Source organism: Pinus tabuliformis, chromosome 6, assembly GCF_031772625.1.
Source record: "Pinus tabuliformis cultivar Carrire ecotype Pingquan chromosome 6, CPIR1, whole genome shotgun sequence".
In the NCBI taxonomy this organism is placed as follows: Eukaryota; Viridiplantae; Streptophyta; class Pinopsida; order Pinales; family Pinaceae; genus Pinus; species Pinus tabuliformis.
In genome coordinates, this window is record NC_142292.1 from 203,669 (window position 1) to 209,411 (window position 5,743).

At 33.6% G+C, this 5,743-nt stretch overlaps 1 pseudogene across 1 annotated transcript; it reads left to right on the forward strand.

The window, feature by feature from the left end:
- The first annotated feature begins 1,338 nt into the window (after window positions 1–1,338).
- On the forward strand, window positions 1,339–2,409 carry LOC149256894 (germin-like protein 1-3; annotated as a pseudogene). The gene is made up of 2 exons (XR_016245882.1): window positions 1,339–1,546; window positions 1,737–2,409. The product of XR_016245882.1 is annotated as a germin-like protein 1-3 (transcript).
- Window positions 2,410–5,743: the final 3,334 nt, after the last annotated feature.

Here is a 5,743-nt window from a genome sequence, read left to right on the forward strand (position 1 = left end):
ATGTTAATAGGAAATATAATTTTGCAAATTAGTTTTTAACAAGTAGGAAATGGAGTTTTTTTTTGGAGTAAGGATTAGGGTAGTCTTCATCTTAGGTTATTTTTAATCTTAATATTGAACGAAGTTTGACTTAGCTTCTTTGGGGACAGTTAACACAATGCTCATCAAGAAGCAATAATTTTTTTTAGTTATGTTGGAAGTTATTAAAAATAAAACAATATATATTTTATGAGATATTGTTTTAAATTAAATTTATGAGTACATTTTTAAATTTTTTTTATCATTTAACTTAAAAGAAATGAAAAATTTAATTAAAAAAAGGAAGAAAGAAATTGATATTTTGATAAGAAACATAAATTTGCAAATTATCTTTCAACACTAAAATAATTTAAAAGATAGCAACTTATCAATTCACCATTGATATCCATAGAAAGAAACCACAATAGCAGAAAACTACTACGAAATGAGGTGGATGAGAAATGGTGTGTTGAAAAATAATTTAAAAGATAGCAACTTATCAATCCACCATTGATATCCATAGAAAGAAACCACAATACCAGAAAACTACTACGAAATGAGGTGGATGAAAAATGGTTAAGGTTCCCCGGTTACTAAATTAAGAGGTTGTCCTTGTTTTTTAAAATAAGGATTAGGGTAATTTGCGTAAAGAGTGGCTGTTTCATGTTATTGAACAATGTTTGACTTAGCTGATTTCCCGGAGGGTTAACACACACAATGGAAATATCTTGATGAAGAGCATAGCGATATGTTTGGAGATGGGAAAACGAATATGGTTTGGTACAGTAAATGCGCGTGATAAATACAAAATAATGTTAAACATCACATCGATGACTGTCTATATATATATTTAATTGTGGACGACTTAGTTCAAAGTTTATATATTTAAAAAAATATTTCCAAGTGGAAAAGGAGGTGTGTTGTGCACTACTATTCTGTTTAACCAATAAAAGAAAAACAGAATGTTTCTGCTACGAGTAGACAGACTGACCAAGTCTGCGTGAAGAAACCCGAAATTGTTGACAGCTTCGTTGAGATACTTAAATCTAAAACATATCCCTTCAACCAAGATCTAAAACATATCCCTTCTTCCCTTGGTTGAGACGCAGCCAGATCCAATAAGGACAGGGTCATATGTGGCGGACGTAGCCAATGACTATGACTGCGTCTTTCTCAATTTTAATTTGGAAACACGCAACCGCGTCCAAGTACAAAGAAGGAGTCCATGAAGCAAGCAAATTTAACTCAAGAACTTGGCGTTGGCGGCGTTGCTGTTATAAAAAGGAAGAATGCTCTTCATATTTCACCAAACTCAATCTATCATCTAAGGATCAGATCAGATCAGAGGGAGCATCTACTCGAATCGAATCGAAGAATAGTAGTCAGTCAGTTGCCTGCAGTCCAGTCATGAAATCCTTTCTAGCGCTAGCGCTTGTAGTACTAGTGGCGCATAATATTGTTAATATTGTGAGTGCAAGTGATGCAGATCCTTTACAAGACGTTTGTGTGGCTGACACGAAGAGTGGAGGTATGTAAGACTTTGAGTTTGAGGCCGTGATCATGTGTTTGCTTATCAGGGTTTCGTTTCGTTTCATGCGATGTGAATAATAATATAATCTGATCATATATATGTTTATTAGGTTTTCGATTCGTTTCATGCGATGTGAATAATAATATAATCTGATCATATATATATGTTTATTTGACTGTAATTGCAGTTAATGTGAACGGGTTCCCGTGTAAGGATGCAAGCATGGTTACCGCAAATGACTTCATGTTCAGGGGCTTAAATGTTGCAGGGGATACAAGTAACATGATGGGATCCAACGTCACTGCAGCCAATGTAATGCAGATACCAGGCTTAAACACCTTGGGAATCTCCATGGCTCGGATTGATTTCGCTGCTCCTCTCGGCCTTAATCCCCCTCACACTCATCCGCGGGCCACAGAAATCTTGGTGGTCATCGAGGGTACTCTCTCAGTCGGCTTTATCACCACTGCCAATAAATTGTTCAGCAAAACGCTTGAGAAGGGAGACGTGTTCGTGTTCCCCAAAGGTCTGGTGCACTTCCAACAGAACGTGGGCTATGGCAACGCAGTGGCCATCGCTGCACTGAGCAGCCAGCTTCCAGGAACCCAGCAGGTCGCCCAATCCTTGTTTGGAGCCTCTCCCCGGTTGATGCCTCCCTTCTGGCCAAAGCTTTCAAGATCGATGCCTCCCTCGTGCAACTTCTCCAAAGGAAATTCTTGGGTTGATGCCCACTCATCTAATTCAATCATTCATTCATGCCAGGAGTCACCAGTCATTCGTCGGCTGTTATGCGACCAAACAAACAAATCAATAAAACCTCTCTTTCCCTCACGTACGTGTACACTCGTGACTCCTCTATATGCAATAAAGGAAAATTTTACATCAATATGGGTGTTTGAGAGTTTTATGTTATAATCATTTACACCTTTCTGTTTCTGTTTCTGTTTAATGGACACGACACTGCCTAATAGCTTATCGGTTGAATTGATGGAGCGCTGCACGATGCATCTCATCTGATGCAAACAAAATAAAAGTATTTGTCTTTTAATTGTGATGCAAACAAAAGAAAAGTATTTGACTTTGAATTAAAGACGGGATATAAAGAAACACTCTTATCATTTAATCCGTACTGGTGTCCTTTTTGGTAATGTGAAATTTCTGTGTTGCGATCGTTTACTCTTTGACACAACATACCCTAATATCTCCGCTCAATACATCGACCACGGCATCATCATGCCTCTCTTCCAAACAAAACAAATACATCGACCACGGCATCATCATGCCTCTCTTCCAAACAAAACAAATATATGGCTGAGGTGAAAAAAATACACTCACTGCATTATAAAGACTAAATGAATGACTGATTAAATTTAGTTTTTCCCTCTGGTGACACTACTTTAAATTTTGATTTTGTGTCTGGCGGACATGATTTCAATTTAGGTTTTGCTTCGGGCGGACGAGATAAATCGTTTTAAATTTGATTTCAAAATATGTTCTTAAATTGATTTTTAATGATTTTTGGATTTTGGATTTTGTATTTGAATGGCAAAATTAAATTTCCATTTTTTTTTTTTTAATTTTGTATTTGAATTTGAAATAATAAAAAAAATCGAAATTTCAGTTCTGTATTTGAAATGCTAAAAAGTTGTATGAATTCCTTTTAAAATAACTAAATAGTAACATACTATTTTTAACCACATAAAAATACATATAAACATTACTATATTATTTGACTTTCTAAGTGTTAGATTTTGTATTTGAATTTGAAATGATAAAAAGAGATATGAATTTCAATAGAATAACAACTCAAATGTTGCCTATTTTTTTTTTTTTTGTTTTAATCCAGAGCCGAATTATAAACAGGTGGATGGATACCCCCAATTTCTGAAATATAACACAAAATTTATATAGACCATCCACATGAATAAGAGTTTATTGCAATTAAATATAAACAGGAGGACGGATACTCCCCCAATTTCTGAAATATAACACAAAATTTATATAGGCCATCCATATGAATAAGAATCTCTACTGAGGGAACAACTTATGCAATCTAGACCATTCTACCTTGTAGGTAGTTATGGGCACATTGTATTTATTAACATATATGCCAAACAAATATAAAGAAATCCCAAATATTTACCTCCTCTTTTAGAGTTAAAAATATAATTTAAAATTTAATGTAAGTTTTACATTAAATTTTAAGCAAATTGTATTACTATTAAATAAATAAATCTTAAAACTATATTTTACGTTAAAAATTTACACTTGGGAATATTTCAGAAATTGGGTTTTACATTTTGTATATTTTTAGTAAATAGATTTTTTTTCTACCAATACATTAATACTGATTTTTAATGAAAAACAAATATTACAAATACATTGACACTTTAAAAATTACTAATTAATATTAACAACACTCATGTGAATAATAATAATAATAATAATAATAATTATTTTAATTACATTATTAATGCATCACTACTATTATTATGAATGTTAACAATAATAATATTTTTTTGTAGAATAACATTAATATTACTAACAACATTTAAGTAGTGATGTTAACATAAATAAGACTAGTATTATTAACATTGAAATTATTAACTTGAACATTAACATTATTAATATAAATATTATTAACCTTAATATTGATAAATAACATTAGTAATATTTCAATTCTAGTCATTAATAAGGATGATGGTAATGTTTTAGATGTTAACAATATTAATAGAAAAAATATTTACATTAATATTATTCACAATATTATTATTAACATCATTAATACATTATTAATAATATCAATAGAATACAATTCAACCAAATTGAAGAGACATAAAGTCAAAAGTCTTCCACAATGTGTGAGGCTTGCATGCGCAGGTGGTTTCCTTAAGCACCCAAAAAGCCGAGCAAAAGCAAAAACTCTCCACTCAAGGAATAGTTTTGAGCAAATATTGATGGGTAGTTAAGCTTGAAAGGCGTCAAATCTATGCCAAATTAGTTTCCTCATGCGATTGTGAAACGAAAAGGTTGCAGGAACGGGGTAAATGTGTATATTTTTTTTTCATAGATCCATATTGCATTGAAAAGGTTGCAGGGGTAAAGGTGTATATTTTTTTTTCATAGATCCATATTGCATTGTTCCCGTGTGCGTAATTGTGGATATGTTCCATGCATAGCCATCTTGGAGCATCCTTGTGTACGTGAAAGGAGTACATTTTCAAGAGATTATCATATTGCTTGGAAATTAAGAGGGGAGAATCCCAACACATGTGATACCCCTAGTGCTCTTATTTTGAAAGGCATGACTATTTTTAGATTATTGTGATTATTATTTGAATTTAGTGATTGTGGAAGCAAGGATTGGAATCGATGGATTATGGAATGGAATTTTATATTATGAATACATGTTTTGTTGGGAATTGTATGGGAAAAAAACATAAGTAATAGGGACTTTTTTCTATTTTAGAATATTGTCAAGTGGTTAAGTCCACATAGCCCTACCAAATATTTTCCTAAGAAAAATCCGAGGAGAAATGTCACACCCACTTAAATGTACATACAATTTTTTTTAAAAAATACACGCATAAACATTATAACCATTAAACATTACCACCATTAAGTTCAAGGTTCATCATATTAATAATTCCGTCTTCCCTACGCATCTTATACCTTATCATTATGGTGTTACAATTCAACCTTAAGTACTTCATACATCAAAATACTAATGGCATGCATTAAAGAATATATATATACAAATCATTATATAGTTGGCACGCCCTTACATTAACATATATAATCCTTGTCCACATATGTCATTGACTGTGTTTAACTTTGGGTCTCAGTTGTACTTACCACGCGGCTTCTCCCTGTCAGCATTGGGGTTTGGTTTATGTATTGATTATATGTTATAGCTGCCGTAGATGTTTGAACGTTTTGGTATTAATGGGCGTGGCCTTCCATGGTCCCGCCACAGCACTCAACTGGTGACAGCTCTTTCCAGCCTTTACTGTGAACCGTCCTTCCAGGGTAGGTGGCATGGCCTGGTTACTCCAGCCATGTGACACCTTGGGGAAGCCAACATTGATTTCTCCGCCAACAACTCCCGCCATACTTCGACGGTCTAGATCTTTTCTGGAGATCGGAGGGCGGAAATTCTATCAGGGTTTATCGGTGGTATTTATGTGGCCATTC